Genomic DNA, 18341 nt, shown 5'->3' with positions numbered 1-18341 from the left:
CTTGAGATCCTTTGATGATCACCATTGCCTCTTGCCTCTTTGACATCAACTACATTTCTTCTTGGAGCTGGTTTTCTGCTTGGAGCAGGATTCCTTCTATTGCTGCCTTCATTTTTCTCCTTGCCTTTGCTGGAACTAGGAGCATCACCATCTCTTTCTGGCTTCTTCACATCTCCTTTGCTTAAAGCATCCTCATCCTTGTTTGAGGGTTCACCTACATACCCAAGTCCTGATTTATCAGATGGAGATCTGTGATAGCTGAGCATGTCATCCAAAGCTTGAGAGCTCTTCATGATCTTGTTCATCCCTTCAACCTTCTTCCTGAGGAGGACAATCTCTTCTTCCAACTTTTCACATTCATTATTTTTCTTTGCTAGTTGTCCCTCAGTTTCTTCCTTGCTACGAGTAGCTTCAGCTGCTACTATTTTGAAGGAGATAATATCTGTCTTCATTTTGGAGATTTCTTCATCTTTTGCTTGACTGCTCTTCATTTTCTTTTCAGCTCCTTGTGCCTGCTTCTTGGCTTCTTGTAGTTCGGACTTAAGGGAGGAGACCTCTACCTTGTACTGTCCAATCTCTTCCACAAGCTTATTCACTCTCTTGTGTCTTTGTTCAAGTTCACTTGTCAAGACATCTGCCTGCTTCTTTGCACTATTCAGCTGATTTGTCATGGATATGACTTCTTCATGATGTTTCTTCTTGCATTGGTCAAGCTCCTTCTTCAGCTTGGTAAGCTCTTCATCCCTTTCTTTTACTTGAAGCTTGATGAGGTCAAGCTTTTCATTCTCAGCTTCTATGATGGGTTCTTCTTGACTCATTGTCATGGTCAGTGCTCCCTTTGCATGAAGGTCATGCAGTCTATCCCATATATCCTTTACTGATGTGTATTTTCCTAGATTCCTCTTCACAGAATCAGGCAGTCCATCCAAGATAGTCTTTGTTGCTTGTGCATCATACTCCATGGATTCTTTATCCATCTTGCTATCATCAATCACTGACTCCCAGACTTCAATCCCCTCAAACATTAGGAAAGCCCTCATCTTTATTTCCCATACATCAAAGTTTCCATCAAACTTTGGGGTTTCAAATAGAATGTATTCTAATGGATTGCCTTCTAGTTTAGTAGAGGGGGGAGACACATTTTTAACAGGCTTGGAGGCTTTCTTCTTTGACCTTGCCATTCTTATCTAGGCTTTAAATACTTGACTGTGTTTTCAAAATGCTGACTGTTTCTTCAACAATAACTCAAAAACTTGAGAAATACCTGAAACCTTTTGGCTGAAACTTCACACTGTTGGAGAAGCTTTACTGCTGCTGCAACAAGAGTCTTTCCTTCAGCTTCCTTGACACTTTTAAAGAGCCTGAACCAGCTCTGTCACCATCAAGGAGCCTGGACTAGCTCTGATACCACTGTTGGGTATTTTTCATGGGAAAATACCAAAAACCAAACAAATTTAACACCACAGAGGCAATGCTCTGTTTCCACTGTTCCAGGATCTTTTGCACAGGAAGCTTTAAAAAGAAATTATCTCAGAACAAACCATTACACAGCATAAAAACATTTCTATTGCTTAAAATATAAAGCCTGATACAAACATTCATCCTCTTTGCTGAGAGGGATTCACCAAAAAAAATATTCAACCAAAACTCTGTTTTCACCCTGAGAAATTACTGAGCTGGGTTTACTGCTGTAAAACCCTTTTTACATTACTGCTGTAAAATAAATTTACATATGCTTACCAAAAAAAATTATATGCCTCCCCTGCTTACGGTATTTTACCTTTTTTTTTACCACCAGTTAACAAAAACATTTTTTAACAATATGCGCTCCCTTTTTTTTCTTTTCTTCATGCACTGCTGTGCATTTTCTTCTTTCACACTATGCGCTTTTCATTACAATGACCAACTGGTTTTTATGCACTGCTGTGCATACATTTTCACTCTCACACAATACAATGTCAACTCAAAAAATACATACGCTCCACCATTTTTCTTTTATGCATAACTGTGCATTCGCTGCTCCTTCCTTTTTATGATGGCCAACACATAAAAAAATTCTATACTGCTCCCCCTGCCGCGAGCTCATTTCACGCAATGGTCAACTCTCCCAAACGTTAACCCATTTTTTTTAATATGAATTGCATACAAAAAAAATCACATAACGTGTATATCAAAGCAAAAAGATATATTACGTATGAGCCCATACCTCCGACATATGCCCATACCTCCTTTTTACGAACAGCAATAAAATTCATTAACTTCCTTCTCTGCGGCGGTCAACAGATTGCCTAACACTCCACGCAAAATTCTGACTTGACGCGGGCAGACTGCATCTTCGGAGATCAACGGCGGAAATCGCACGATCGGATCGGACGGCTGACAAGAATATCGGAAGCCAGTTTGCTGCCGAACTTTAACGCCCGAGAAAGTGACTTCTGCTTACGTCAGGCGAGTGACACGCGTCTGCACAAAATTTTCTCGGGCCCTTGTGTACGGAAACCACTCTCTGCAGGAAGGCGGTCCGAGATCGTTAAGCGGGTTTCCGGTTTCGCTTTGGCGGTTTTGGGTGAGGTACGCACGGAGTTGAAATTAGATTTCAACAGAAGCTCCATTCGACCCAAGCTCACTATGACAAATTGGTCCCAGAGAAAGACTATCAGATCAGGTTTGTATAAAAGTCATTATCGTTGTTTTGATCTTGTGGACACTGTATTAGAGTTAGTTAACATTATCCCTCATCATAACGAGGAAGAATTATATACAGCGAGACTGAAAAAGTTTTATAGGCCTTGGTGGTGTACGAAGGTTGGAGGTCCTCACATACTCGGGGTTGGTCTCTGCTTGAAAGGCCACAGAGTGACATCCTCCTGTTCCTGTTTGGATGGGCCCAGAGATTCGGTACTCTGTATAGAGTATATCCCATGAGGGAACCTGATCGCCTTGGGTAGCATCTTGATGTACAATCTTTGGTTTTCTCTTCGGCATGTAGAGAACTTATCTGAAGTGGCCAGGGACAATGGGAGCTGATTACTCTTTGGCATAAATAAGCCGAGACTAGTATCATTCCTTTCTTATCTAGCAGGGAAGGAAATAAGCCGAGACTAGTATCACTCCTTTCTTATCCAACAATGGATGACGATGGAACTTGAATGGTTAACCATCCCTGTGTTGTCTACACCAATAAGGTATGCTCATGGAGATTGACTATCCCTTGATATTCGACTATTTTTCGACTATCGGAATTATATGTGTAGCAATCTTAATTCTATCAATGACAATCATAGAAACAAATAAAGCTCATAAGATGCAGGCAAGCAGGAAGTCTAAATGATCCCACATCACATAAAAAAGGAACAGCTGAGCACAAAATGTTGTGCACTTGGGGAGCGGAGCCATCAAACATACAGGAAGAATACCCAAAAGACTGTATCGGCTGGAATTGTCGTTATTGTTGGCTTTGGTTTAACTTAAACGGGTGCGGTATTTGCTCTTGGTGTGTGGATAATCCAATGGAAAGCTATTGAGATTTTTATCAAAATATACCAAATGCTTTGCTACCCTTCTGAGGATTTGAACTCGGGACCGAAGCTGGTCATACCTATTCAAACAAGCAGGTACAAATAATACAACGGGCTTCAGGCAGGCATTTATTGGTTAGCTGTTGTTTTGGAGTAACACATTGGCTGCAATTAAGGTATATGTTAGATCAGAGCATACATAACACACACCGAATTTATACTCACAAACAGACAAATGGAGAAACAACAAGATTACTCAATCAGAAACAACGGAATAGATAAAACAATCACTGGAGAACACAAATCACATTGCATTACATAACAGGCTTGAGCCTTGCCTTGCTTACCTTGGCCAGCGAAATTACAAATTTATAGAGGCAGAAGAAGGATCTAGAATCCTGTGTGTGATTCGGATGGAGATCTAGATTGATCTAGAAACCACTGACAGTGTAGGAAGATCTAGAATCCTAGAAATCTAAAAAAATCTAATCTAGAAGATCTAAAATACTGCATGAATTTGGCTTCACACTTAACAAAATACTCCATTGCCCAATCTGGGATGTCAAGGCCAGATCTTCTGTTTTTTTCTCTTTTCCCTTATGTTGCTCACATCGAAGTGGAAGACACTAGGTACTTTCCCCTGACACTTTGTGTTTCGTTTCGACCATTCGGACCTCCATTTCCTTGTCCACTGGTGTCAACCATTAAACCAGGAGGATTTCAAGCGTAAATGGGGAATCTTAGACAGCAGAGAGGGTCCGAAGTTAAACTTGGGGGGAATCGTGTGGCCCAATCGGATGAAGACTTAGTTTTCGTATTCCTTCAAATTTGATTGGCCAAGAGAACATGACTGGGGGATTGGTGCTGAGGTGTTGCGGGTCCACTAACTAAGGTGTTAAAGTTTGGCCCCTCCTATGGTGCTTGACCATGTTGACTGGAAGTTGATTGGTGGTCGATGGATTCTATTTCAATGCGCCCTTTGTCCTTATATTCATCATGCTGGTCCGATTTAAGGAAAACATACCTCGACTTTCTCTGATATCGGACTGCTGCACTCAGGCATCCTGGATAGATTGGTATATGGACTGATTGGGCGCACATTCCCCTCCAACTTGTTTGCTGATCTGTGGAGTTCTGGGCTTATATCTCCCATCGGGATTTCCGCGGTGTTCTAGGCTGCGAAGGGTTATAGAAAATTGAATACTCACGGGATCTTTGTAGGTGGAATCACCCCGCTCAATCGGTCATGGAGGGCTTGTCCCCGATTGAAGATCTTGATTTTGATATCACAAAACTCATTGAGATCACTGTTGCCGCGGAGAATGAGAGGGACTGCAGAGGGCGCCATCGGAAACAAGCTGCCAGGAAGCTTGGGGAGAGCAATACTCAGTGTAATCCTGAGGTGAACAAACATTTGTGCTACTTACTGACTCCGGGGTTTACAGATCATGATATTGGTGTTGAGGTGGGTGGACAGGTACCCTCATTGCTTAATCTGCATCCTTTGCCACGAGGGCACAGAGCAAACAAAAGGAAACCTATGAAAGCGCAGGAGGAGGTCGAGAAGATTATCCTGGGGGTTGATTTGTAATGGGAAAATGCGGTGAGATTGTGTAATCGGATGCTTGTTGGCAGATGGGAGTTTACCAAAATGAATGTGGTTCAAATCAAAGACTGGGTCCAAAAAAGTTGGTCTGGTTTGCTGGGATACATGCCCAAAGTGAGCGTTATGGTCAACTGTTGGTTTGGGTTCCATTTTCTAGAGGAGGAAGATGCGAACAAATTCATTGCATTACCGTGGGTAAAGGGGTGCAGTTTCCTAGTTCTCCAACATTGGAAGGTTGTTTTTGACCTTATTTTGGAAAGGCCCAAGCGGAAAATTATCTGGGCAAAACTGCCTAGTTTTCCCATTGAACTTTGGACCAAAGGTGTGATCCGTGAAATTGCAAACAGAATTGGAACTCTATACTATGTGGATGAGGGGTGCATGGGACTGCTGGACAAAACACTGCCTAGTTCTTAGTTGAAGTGGACCTGTCTGGCGGATTACCTACTGAGATTGATCTATACTGGGCCACATTTTCTATCAGACAAAAGGTTGACTATTGGGGTGCTCTGTTATGATGTCTTATATACCATAACATCGGTCACCTGATGTATAATTTCCCTAATAGACAAAAAACAAGCGAGAGGAACTTTGAGTCAAGGGTCTCGAATGGTAGAAATTACACAAAAATTTCTAGAGGAATCTATGAAGACGAGTCTCCTCAAAACTGCTTGGAGCGGCCTATGGACAATGCTGACCAGATAGTTGAGGCATGTGGCATGATTATTGAGAATCACTCTGGGATTCCTGATTGTATACACAAAGATGGGTCTCCACAGAGCTTCCCAGAACATAATTTGGACAGTATGGCCCCTGTCCCAAACCCATTTGGATCTAGCACCTTTGCTGACAGTGGGAAGGACATAAGATATGATTTTGGCATAAATGTAAATTCTATTGGTAGTCGAGTTAAGCCTCCACATAAGCAAGTAATGACTCCAGCGAAGCGGAAGGGAAAAACATCAATTTAGAGGGGAGTAAATAATGCACACTATCACTGTTATCACCCATCCGCAATAGGACTGAATCTCAAAATGATTACCTCCCCTCCTCTGTTGATGAGGATCTTTTAGCTCTGAAAAGGTTTCCAGGAATAGAACTTGAACCAATTTCCATCAAGAAACTATCAATTTTCAATTTGGATCCTCTCGGTGGGGCCTCCAATTCCCTTAAGAACATCCGGAAGAAGAAAAGGGAGACCAAATACAACAGCCTTTCACTCTGTGGAGTTCTTGGGTCTCATTTAAACTCCCACTTCTCTGAAGCCTTGGAGGAGGCCTTATCCCTGGAATTCGACCCTAGACCTGCTTGCACTTCATATGAAGGTAAATAAGGAACATTCCCACAGGACCTTAGAGCAAGATTTCCTACTAAAGATGGCCCCCAATGAAGATCATGTCTCTAAATGTCAGAGGCCTGGGATCTACCCAAACAAGAAGATCCTTAAAGCACTTCATTAAAACTAAAGGACCATCCATCATTCTGCTACAAGAAACTATGACAACAAAGGAAAAAGCCATTGAGATTTTGTTTAAGATATGTCCATTGTGGAGGGGTTGTGCAACAAATTCTCATGGAAATCTTGGGGGCCTCGAACCTATATGAGATCCAACAATATTCCAATTTCAGACATACTCTTGTTGTGCTGGCATTATTCTGATTGGTCGTTGTAGGGACTAGTCCTTTAGATTCTGGGTGAAGAATATATATGCACCATATGCCAACCGAAGAGACTTTTGGGACTTAATTAAATCCTTAGGAATTCTAGACACTTGTTCCCTAATCATTGTTGGGGAGAACTTCGCTATTGTTGCAAACGAAGTTTGGCGTCACAGGGACAAAATGGATTCAATGGCTGGATATTTCAAAGAATTGATAGATGACAACACCCTTAGAGATGTGGCTTCATCTCCCTTGTGCCCAACATGGTGGAATGGTCGCGTCGGATTAGAGGGTATTGCTAAAAGAATCGATAGATTCCTAGTTGATTCAATCTTATGCCAGAAACTAAATCAGTTACAATCATGTGCCTTCTTCTCGGACATTTCTGATCACAATGTCATCATGTTGAAATGGAATGTTGCATTGGACTCATCCAAGAGACCCTTTAAATTTAATCCAATATGGCTTGATGATTCAGATTTTCAAGCACTGGTTCTCCAATCTTGGTCCTCTTCGGTTGATTCTCTCTTTGAATGTCCCATACTACGGATCAAGGACAAACTTCTGCGACTTAAAAAGGTGGCCAGAACATGGATTTTCAACAAGAGTGTTACCCTCTATTATGAACTGAATTCTGTAGACAAGCAAATTGCAAGGCTTTGGGAGCCGATCACCCCTAGACTTTTCTTTTTCCAACAATAGCATGCAATCCCGAAATTAGTGACAAAAAAAAAAAAATCCTTCAAATACAAGAAGCTGAATAAAGGCAGAAAATCCACCTTTCATGGATCAAGGGAGGAGACTGTAACACACAAAAAAATTCATCAAGCAGCCTCCAAAAGGAACCAAATCAACTCTATATGGGCCATAAAAGATCTTGCAAGGAACATACATACCACTGATAAGGAGATTAAAAGGGAGGCTCACATATTTTTCAAAGATTTATATAAAGAAAGGGAGGATGACTACATGCCAGAAAAATTGAGTCTTGTTTAAATGCTTCCTCTCATGGTTAAAGATGAGGACATGATGCTGCTGGACCAGCCAATCTCGCTAGAAGAACTACTCCAAACCATCAAAGAGATGGCCAAGTACAAAATCCCTGGGCCTGATGGTTGGTCGATCGAACTGTTCCTCTTCTTTTCCGATATGATGGGGTCAGAACTGGTGAACACGGTGGAAGTTATTCGCATCTCTTGGCACATCCTAGGTGTTATTAATTCCACCTTTCTTACTCTTATTCCAAAGAAAATAAACTCTCTCTCATTCTCTGATTTTAGGCCTATTTCATTATGTAATTTTGTTTACAAGATGATATCTAAATCCCTTGCTAACAGAATTAAGAAGACTTTATCACCTCACATTTCTTTGGAGTAGTTTGGTTTCTTATCTAATAGAAGGATCCAATGTGCCATTGCAATTGCACAAGAGTGCATTCATTCGATTAAGACGAAGAAACTAAAAACATGTCTCATGAAGTTTGACCTCTAAAGGGCTTTTGACTGTGTGGACTAGGAATTCCTCACACTAATTTTATATAATATTTGCTTCAAGCATAGATATATATAATGGATTTTGGCATGCATATCATTTGTGTCTATGGTTGTCCTCATTAATGGCGCACCTTACCAATTCTCCAAAACTCATCGAGGTCTCAGACAAGGTGCCTCTTTTGTTTATATTAGTAATGGAAACACTTAGTAGAGGTATCAAGAATAAAGTTGATGCAGGGACCATCATGGGATGCAAACTCGTTAGAGGTTGTAACATAACCCACCTAATGTTTGTGGACGATGTGTTGTGCACTGGAGAGGCCAAGCTCTCTGTGTGGGTAGCTTTCCACAAGATTTTTGGAGACTTCAGCAAAGCTTTTGGCCTCATAATTAACCAAGAAAAAATAGAGTTGATTTCTGACTCAGCTGATTCCTCGGTGATGACTGAAGTCGCTGATATGTTTGGGGTCAAAATCATACACATGTCTGGGGTTTCAAATATCTTGGCTGCAGATTAAAGCCTAACAAGTATTCCATTTTGGACTGGGATTGGCTTATTTCTAAATTCAACAAAAAGTTGTCTAGCTAGGATAAGAGATGGCTCTCCTTGGGTGGAAGAGTGATAATGATAAAGGTTGTCCTGATAAGCATTTATGTTTACTGGATGCACCTCTTCCATATTCCTCAAGCTATCATCAACAAAATTGACTCCATCATAGCCAAGTTTCTTTGGTCTGGAGTGGGTGTTGCATGGAAGTATCATCTAACGGGCCTATAGAATATTACCAGGTTTGTTTTGAAAGGTGGATGGGGTATCATTGATTCCCACAATTTTAATTTGGCTCTACTAGTGGCAAGCTTATGGAGGCTTTTCTTCATGAAGGGGCCTTGGAAAAAGATCATGTTCAGGAAATATATCAAGCAGGCAAGCATGGAGGAGTGGATTGTTGCGGGGGTCCCTTCGGCTGGCAGCCATTCAAAAATCTGGAGCAACCTTCGGCTTTGCAGCAATTTGAGTTGGAGGGTGGGTAATGGGCTCATTGTAAAATCAGGCCTAGATGCCATCAAAGGCCTCAACGGTTGCCACCTGATCCCTTTCACAATCATTAATGACCTTAACTCAAAGGGGCTAGACAATCTTTTTAAAATTTTGGAGTGGCCATGGCTACGTGTGGATGCCCATTCCTGGCCACATGCCTGGCAGATCGGACTTTTGAAGGAATTGGTGGATGAATGGAAAAGGTATCGTAGCAGGCTCTGCATGGCAAGCATAAACATATCACAGCGAGCTGATGTACTAGTGTGGGGTGGACACTACAAGAATAACCGTATTTCGTTCAAGGAAGCATATGAACATATGACCTCCACTTCCCAAACACTACCCTTCTCTGACATTACCTCTATGTTCTGTAAATGGGATGCCCCATTGAAGATAAAGTGCTTCTCATGGATTTCCATCCACAACTGCATACTAACTTGGGACAATCTTCGTAGAAGAGGCTTCATTCGTCTTGGATGGTGCTGCATGTTGATAAGCCCAAAAAATGGGTAACTTATTGGGCTCATTTTGCCTATTTTTCTCCATTAATCCACCATTTTTCATAGTTTATGCATGCTTTTGAGTATATTTATGTTGATTGAACGAATGAGGATAGTCACTTGACCATGAAGACTAATACATGTTTATTGCAGATTTTTGGACAACTTTTGGACCAAGGTTAAGCATTTATGAGCCATTTGATAACCGAATGCAAGAGGACAAGGCTGAGGATTCGTAGGGAGGGTGCCTCCTGCACTGAATGGCCTCTTCCTCGAGTTCTCCACCATCAGCTCGGAGTTCATCAGCCCACCAACGTTGATTCCCAAGAGCAGCCGAGTAGCTTTTATGAAGTGATTGAGTACTAGCAGTTTGGGCAGCCAAGCCCCTCGAAACAAGGAGGACTGTTGGAGGTCCTCGTGGTGCATAAATAGGAAGGCTTCCAACCTTCATAGGTTATTTTTTTAAACAGTTGTATTCTGCACTATAGTGTTGCTAGTTTCTCAGCTCATTTGGTAGCTTCTGCTATACAGCTTCTTTTGTGACATGGTTATTTTTTAGTAATGGAAAGCAGTTTCATTTGGCACCAGTTCTGAGCTTCTTCTTAGGAGCCTGCAGCTCTTGGGGTTGGGCCCAACCCAAGTGCCAAGGCTTCCTTTGTGTATTGTTATGTGTTGTTGATGTCTTTATCAAATAATTTCTGTTAAGTAGATTAAAGTCTTGCTTGGTTACCTAGGTCATTGTTGATGATTAAAAAAGCTTTTCATGTTCAGATTGGTTTGATAGGTTGATAACAGAGAATATCTTCAGAAAAAGGCTATCAAGCACCCCTGATCTCACCTCTCCCTCCGTGGGACCATGAGTTGGGACCAAGGCGTCCTTGCCGCCACCAAAACCACTGTGTTTGCTTCATCATGCAATTGTTAGTGTTAAGTTCTCATTTGTGGAAGTTGATCCCAGTTGCGGTTACATCCTTAGGTCCATGATTGCTTAGTTTTCATAGCTATTTCACATGATCTTGTTGCCAATAAACTTATGTTCATTTTCTTTGCTGATATTTAGGTCAGATTGGGTTAAAGTAGCTAGGTCTTTGGTTTTCCGAGTCTTTGTTTGAATAGTTTGGAAAATAACTTGCAGAGCACTTGTGATACCTCTTTTCCTACCCCTACTCCATCAATACCGCCTGCTCCATCCTCCAACTCTAATTCTTGCCTCACATTTGCTACGTTCCCTCACTTTGACCTAATTTCCATATTTTTGTGCAACATTGCTCTACCCCTCCTTGAACAAATCCAACCATCCTTATCACTCACCCACTTTGTTCGCCAGGTCCTGGACCCCTCCACATCATCATCCAACCTCCGTACCCACTTCTTCACCTTTCTTCCACCATCAACCCTCCAAAATCCCCTTTCGGAACATCCTGTAGAAACATCCTGTAGAAGCCACAGAACATCCTGTAGAACCCCTGCAGACTTCCTGTAGAAGCTCACGAAAGCGGTTTCTTGAGATCTGATCACTGTGAACCTCTCTGGAAGGGTGCTAGGGACCCCCTTAGGCCCTCTTCTCACCTTCCCAACCTCCTACAAGCGTCCACTCCATTTCCTTTCGCCAATCAACCTCTGCACAGTCAAAATAGTCAAAACACCTGCAAAGTGATTCCACAAATATTATTCGAAAATACAAAAAGATGTTTTCTTCATATTTCTCTTCAGAAGTAGCTTAGTCACATGCATTTTACTTTTCTAGAAGTCAATGGCATCCATTTCTGTAGCTTTCATCCTTTTACTTGCACCAGTAGGGTTAATCGGTAAAACTAGGGTTTGTTAGGGTTTGCGTTCCTTTCTAGCTTTCAACTTCTTTCTGCAAGTAGATTAGCCTCTAGTTGAGTTAGTTTTCGTCCATCATAGTTAAAAGCTTCTTCTAAGAGCTCATAGAAGTTGGCTTAAGCTCCTAGCAGACTTGTGCCAACTATAGTCACAGCTGTCAGTTGTGACTATAGTTGTGCATGAGATTTGCACAATCAATGGATTGAGTATTGCCAATGAGGATTGCATGGTTCAGCCAAGGGAAATACGAGTTTGGATCAGCCATTCTCATCCATTCTCATGCAGGATTGCGCAGTGGAGGCAGGCAAGCAGCGGAGGAGATTTGAACTTGTGAATGATTCAGATCTGAGCTAGTTTGTGTGTAACAGGTGGAGATAGTACTGAGTACTTGTGAGGAGCATTGTACTATGTATTGTTACATGTTCTCTATCATTATAATATACATATAGTTGGGGGTTTTCAGCTGTATGCTTTCCCCGGTTACATACTGTGTTAATGTGCACATGCAATTGATGTTTCATTGTTTTTAATTCCGCAAAATTGATGATCAACGTAGAGGAGGTTATGTATTATGCATGCATTCCGCAATAGTGTATAATCAGGATAATCTCTGTGAATAAGTGTTATATTATTCAAAATTTCTACATGGTCTCAGAGCAGAGTTGATCATCAGATCTATTATTCAGAAAGTGATTACATTTTATTTCTTTAGGCAGAGTCTGTAATCGGGCCAGGTAGCCTCTGGATTCATCCTTCTTTTGGAAGGTGATATATCCGGTAAATGCCCATACAGTCAATCTTTGTACGAGAAATACTTTGTTCTCACGAATTTTAGATCAGAAACAGTTGAGTTTTGAGCTGGTGGAATTCGAATTTGCAGCAGTGTTTTCTTGGTGTCAAAGTTGAAATGTCTTTCTACGGATTACGATTGGAGTATGCTCTTGAAGGCAGCTCGAACTATATCGCATGGAAAGACAGGATGGAGGCGGTGTTAGATGACAATGGGTTGAAGGATTTCATAGAGGCTGAGGTCCCAAAGCCTATTGATGCTGCTCACGTTGAGGCTTGGCAAAAGAAGACAGCAAAGTGTCGAAGGATTCTGTTGGAGGGCGTGAAGGATCACATTGTGTCCAGCCTGCATGGAAAGGCTTCTCCATACTTGATGTGGAAAGTGTTGACAAATCTATTCCAAAGCAAGAGCGACCAGAGGAAGTTGGCGCTCAAGGATAAACTCAGAAACATTAATTGCGAGAATGGAGACAGTATGCCCAAGTATCTCACGAAGTTCACCCAATGCCGGGATGAGCTGGGAAGTGTGGGGGTGACTGTCGATGATGAGGAGTTGGTGAGCTTGGCTCTCCTTGGTCTTCCGAAGAGTTGGCACTCCTATCAGGACTCTGTCAATGGTCGGGAGAAATTGCCAGGATGGGAGAGACTTTGGTCTGATCTTTTGCAAGAGGAGATCAGGCGGAATACCAGGGACGGATCTTCATCAAAGGCATCTGATGAAGAAGATTGCGCTTTGGCTGCCAAAGCAAAGAAGGGGAAGGAGAAGGTTTCTCTTTCCAAATCCAGTTCTTCCAATGATGGGAAGAAGGTTGACAAATCAAAAGTGTGATGCTTTCGTTGTCATGAGGTGGGGCATTATGCTGCAAATTGTCCACGGAGGAAATCCAAGAAGGGATCCAAGGAAGGATCTGAAGGTGAGGCACTTGCTTCACAGTTTGAGTTGGATTTCACACTCTTCGCATGCATGGTTTCATCCATGGTGGGAAGTGGTTGGTTTCTTGACAGTGGAACTTCTTTCCACATGACCGGTGACAAGAGTTTGTTCAGTACGTTGGAGGAGAAAGATCTCCAGATACTCATAGCGATGGGTAATGATGAGAAGTATAGTGTCTCAGGTGTAGGCACGGTTATTTTTCAGAGGGAGCATGGAGCTCGCCTTACCTTGACCGATGTCAAGTATGTACCAGGACTGAGGAGAAACTTGGTGTCGATCACGATGCTGGATGACAGAGGCTATGATGTAGTCTTCAGTAAGGGAAAGGTTTTCCTTAGACACATCATCACTAGACAGGTGAAGCAGATTGGTTCACGGGTCAAGAACCTTTATGCTCTTGAGGTTCAAGATGCATGCAAATCCTTGAGCAGCGAGGCAACTGATGGAGACTTGGTGGTTGAGAGGGAGCATATATTACCTCTCAACATGCAGAGCTAGAAGAAGTCTCAGACGATTGTGGAGGAGCCACAATTGGTGCAGCAGCTTCAAGAGGTTGTGGAGCAGCCACAACAAGGGAAGCTGAGAGGAGATCGAGTAGAGACATCTACTCATGCAGAGACCTCCAGTAGGGGGAAACTTCGAGCCAAGTGGGCTCAGGGATCACATGCAGCCATACCTCCAGGTAGGAGGTGGGGCGATATAGATTGATTGTCCCAAGGAGGAGGGGCAGGATCCTTGAGGTACCCAACCTCTTGGATGAGACCTTGCTACGGGAGCCCCGATGTGGAGTAGCAGGAACTCACTGATTAGGTAGAGACAGATGTGGATGGAGCGGCAGAGAGAGCGACAGTGCAGGGAATCCCAGGGCAGCGCATAGCTAGTAGGCTGCAGCAATGCAAGAGGCACAAGTGTTTTTCACAGTGTTGGGTGGCACAGAGAAGTGTGCAATGGTGCGAGATGCATGGAGATGTTGTAGTAGCGCAGATGTCAGAGAGGGAGCACTTTTCAGCAGCAGGTAGAGCTTCAGCATCAGAGTATGTTCCTAGCCCAACAGAGTGGTCAGTTGGGAGTGTTTTTGCTCAAAGTGTTGTTGGAGCAAGTGGACCGGGCAAATGTGTTGCATGCAGAACATTCCAGAGTTGCAGGATAGGGGTTCCAGATAATCCATATCTTGTTGAGAGGGAGTGTTGAAAATGCAACAAGATGATGGAGCTTAGTGGAAAGGAGTCGCCTTCACTAAGTGGGCCCGCAGGCTATTTTTGGCGCAAAGTCTATTTTTAGACATATGGATCATGGTCTATGAGTTGCAGGATGCTATTTGTGGATGATTGGTCATGTTGGTAAAAATATATGGACTTCTATTTTTAGACATATGGGTGGAGTCTATTTTTAGACTGCCAGGCTAAAAATAGAACAGTCGAATATTATTAGCTCTTAATAATATTTGGACTATAAACATTATCTTATCCTCTTGGCGCACTTCAATTCGAGCTACAGATGTGGAACATGCAACTGTCAGAAGGAAATACGCTTTTCTTATGGGTCAGTTGAGCTATTGCATGATGGACTTCAGTTAGAACTCAAGTGATTGAGTTTGGTGGAGTTGATTGAGGAGTTGATGGAGTTGTGTTCAGTTTGACTTGGTTGAACTAGTTGTATTTAGTCTAACTGCAAATACACTAGTGATGAGTGATGTGAATTAATTGTTAATTAATTCACTAATTATTAACTCATAAATCAACTAAAGAATACATCAGTTAACTCAGTGCATGGACAGTTCAGTGGAGACAAGTGTTAGAGGTGAGTGAAAGGGCAAGACAGCTGTCAGTTGTGACTATAGTTGTGCATGAGATTTGCACAATCAATGGATTGAGTATTTCCAATGAGGATTGCGTGGTTCAGCCAAGGGAAATACGAGTTTGGATCAGCCATTCTCATGCAGGATTGCGCAGTGGAGGCAGGCAAGCAGCGGAGGAGATTTGAACCTGTGATTGATTCAAATCTGAGCTAGTTTGTGTGTAACATGTGGAGATAGTACTGAGTCCTTGTGAGGAGTATTGTACTATGTATTGTTACGTGTTCTCTATCATTATAATATACAGATAGTTGGGGGTTTTAAGCTGTATGCTTTCCCCGGTTACATACTGTGTTAATGTGCGCATGCGATTGATGTTTCATTGTTTTTAATTCCACAAAATTGATGATCAACATAGAGGAGGTTATGTATTATGCATGCATTCCGCAATAGTGTATAATCAGGATAATCTCTGTGAATAAGTGTCATATTATTCAAAATTTCTACACAGCAAGCCCAAATCGATGGTTCATAATCTTTCCAGATGGTCAAAATCAGTTCATTTTCTATGCTCTTGGCGACAATTTCTCATTTTTTCATGTAATTTCCCAATTGAACGACTGTGACCTCCATTCGCAAAGCCCTAAAACATCCATGTCACCTTCGCTCAGAGGACAACAAGGATATTGTTATGAAACCAGCTCACAAAAAGATAGAAAAGAGAGATCCGCGCCTTAGAATTCAGCCTCTTCGAGGGGGCAACCTCCTTTACATTACATAAATGAACAATTCTTGGATGATACAAATGACAAAACCTCCTTTCTATATATAGGAGTCTAAGGAGTCACAATATAATCCAGCCGACCTAACAATAATAATATAAAGCCACAAAAATAACAATAGAGGGATTCTATGGGGCACAGAAATAACAATATGGGGGTAATAGGGGCACAACAATATAAATAGGGGTATAACTACAATAGTAATGGGGTAATCACTAGTATTATAGGGACCCAACATGCCCCTCCTTCAAAAAAGTGTTGTCCTCAACGCTTGAGCAGTTCTGGATACTTCTGCATAAAATTCTCATCCTCCCATGTGGAATCTTCAGCGGATAAGTTCTTCCACTTGATAAGATACTCTGAAATTGATCGATTTCGTAGCTGTCGAGTTCTTGTTTCTGTGACTGCTTCCAGTTCCAATATAATTTTTCCTTCCTCGTCAAGTTCTGGCAATATTGTTTGAATTGGGAGCTTGTCACCTATAACCTTCTTTAAACATGAAACATGGAAAACTGGGTGCAATCGAGAAGCTGCAGGAAGCTCCAATTTGTATGCCATAGTACCAATCTTTTGCAACACCTTGTACGGACCATAATACTTTGGTGATAATTTATTATCCTTCTTAGCTTGCTTTAGGGACATTTGCTTATATGGTTGTAGCCGTAGGAATACCCAATCACCTACATCAAAACTTCTTTCACTGCGATGTTGATCTGCCTGTTGTTTCATTCTATTTTGTGCCAACACGAGGTTATCCTTTAAGAGTTGGAGGACTTGTTGTTGATGTTCGATGTGATGTTCCACTGCCTGAACCTTAGAATTTTCTCTTAAATATGATGTGATGGATGGTGGTTGATACCCATAAAGTGCCATAAATGGGGTCATTTTTGTTGTTGTATGGAAGGAAGTGTTATACCACCATTCAGCCAGAGGCAACCATTTGACCCATTGTGTCTGTTTATCAGATACAAAGCAACGAAGATATCCTTCCAAACATTTGTTTACTATCTCAGTTTGCCCATCAGATTGAGGATGATAAGATGAGCTATGAGCTAACTGAGTACCAAGACAAGAAAATAATTCTGTCCAAAAATTTCCAGTGAAAATGGGATCTCTGTCACTTACAATAATCTTTGGGTTTCCATGTAGCTTTTGAACTGTTTCCATAAATGCAGTAGAAACTGTACTGGCTTTAAATGGATGTGATAATGCACAAAAGTGTGCATACTTGGTAAGTCTGTCAACTACCACCATGATGACACTCTTTCCCTCAGACTTGGGTAAACCTGTGATAAAATCCATTGAAACCTCCTCCCAACGTTGGCTTGGAATGGATAAAGGTTGTAATAGACCTGGTGTCTTAATTGTTTCAACTTTATTTTGCTGGCAAACCAAACATTCCGCCACAAACTTTTGAATATCTGATTTAAGGCCATCCCAAAAAAATTCCTTCTTAACCCTGTGGTAAGTTTTTAAAAATCCTGAGTGCCCTCCTAAGGGAGAAGTGTGCAATTCCATAAGAATCTTTTGTTTTAGCTGGGAATTCTTACAGAGGTATAAGCGATCTTTGTACCATAACGAATCATTTTGCCAGCTAAATGTATCAGAAGTACTGGAATCTTGTTGTAGCTTTCGAATAAGTGCCCACACTTCTTCATCATTCTTCCATTCCTCCCTTGCTTCGTTTATCCAATCTGGTTGGATAATAGAAATGGCACACAACAATGCTTCCACATCCTCATCCTTTCTTGAGAGTGCATCTGCCACCACATTTTGCTTCCCTTTTTTGTAGATGATTTCAAAGTCATAACCCAACATCTTTGTGACCCACTTTTGTTGCTCTTCAGAGGATAATCTTTGTTCTAAAAAGTATTTAAGGCTATCATGATCCGTTTTTACCTTGAAGTGTCTTCCCATTAGGTAGGGTCGCCATTTCTTAAGTGCATGGAGTATTGCCAACATTTCCTTCTCATAAATAGCTTTGCTTAAAAACTTTCCCTTGATTGGACGACTTTCAAAAGCAATGGGTCTTTCATCTTGCATTAGAACAGCACCAATTCCATTTCCTGAAGCATCACATTCCACAATAAAGGTTTTTGTGAAGTCCGGTGTAGCTAAGACCGGTGCTTGGCACATTGCCTCTTTAAGATGTTCAAAGGCCTTTGTTGCTTCCGAAGTCCATGAAAATGAATCTTTCTTCAATAATGTTGTTAGAGGTGCTGCTATTCTCCCATAATTCTTAACAAACTTGCGATAATACCCTGTCAACCCAAGAAATCCTCGCAGATGCTTTATGGATGTGGGGATTTTCCATTCCTTAATGGCTTTAATTTTGCTAGGGTCTACCTTAACTCCTTCATGAGATACAATATGACCCAAATATTCCACCTCCTGGA

This window comes from Pinus tabuliformis, chromosome 3_1 (genome assembly GCF_031772625.1).
Source record: "Pinus tabuliformis cultivar Carrire ecotype Pingquan chromosome 3_1, CPIR1, whole genome shotgun sequence".
NCBI lineage: Eukaryota > Viridiplantae > Streptophyta > Pinopsida > Pinales > Pinaceae > Pinus > Pinus tabuliformis.
The sequence above is the reverse complement of the archived record's forward strand: the minus strand, read 5'-3'. Positions refer to the sequence as shown.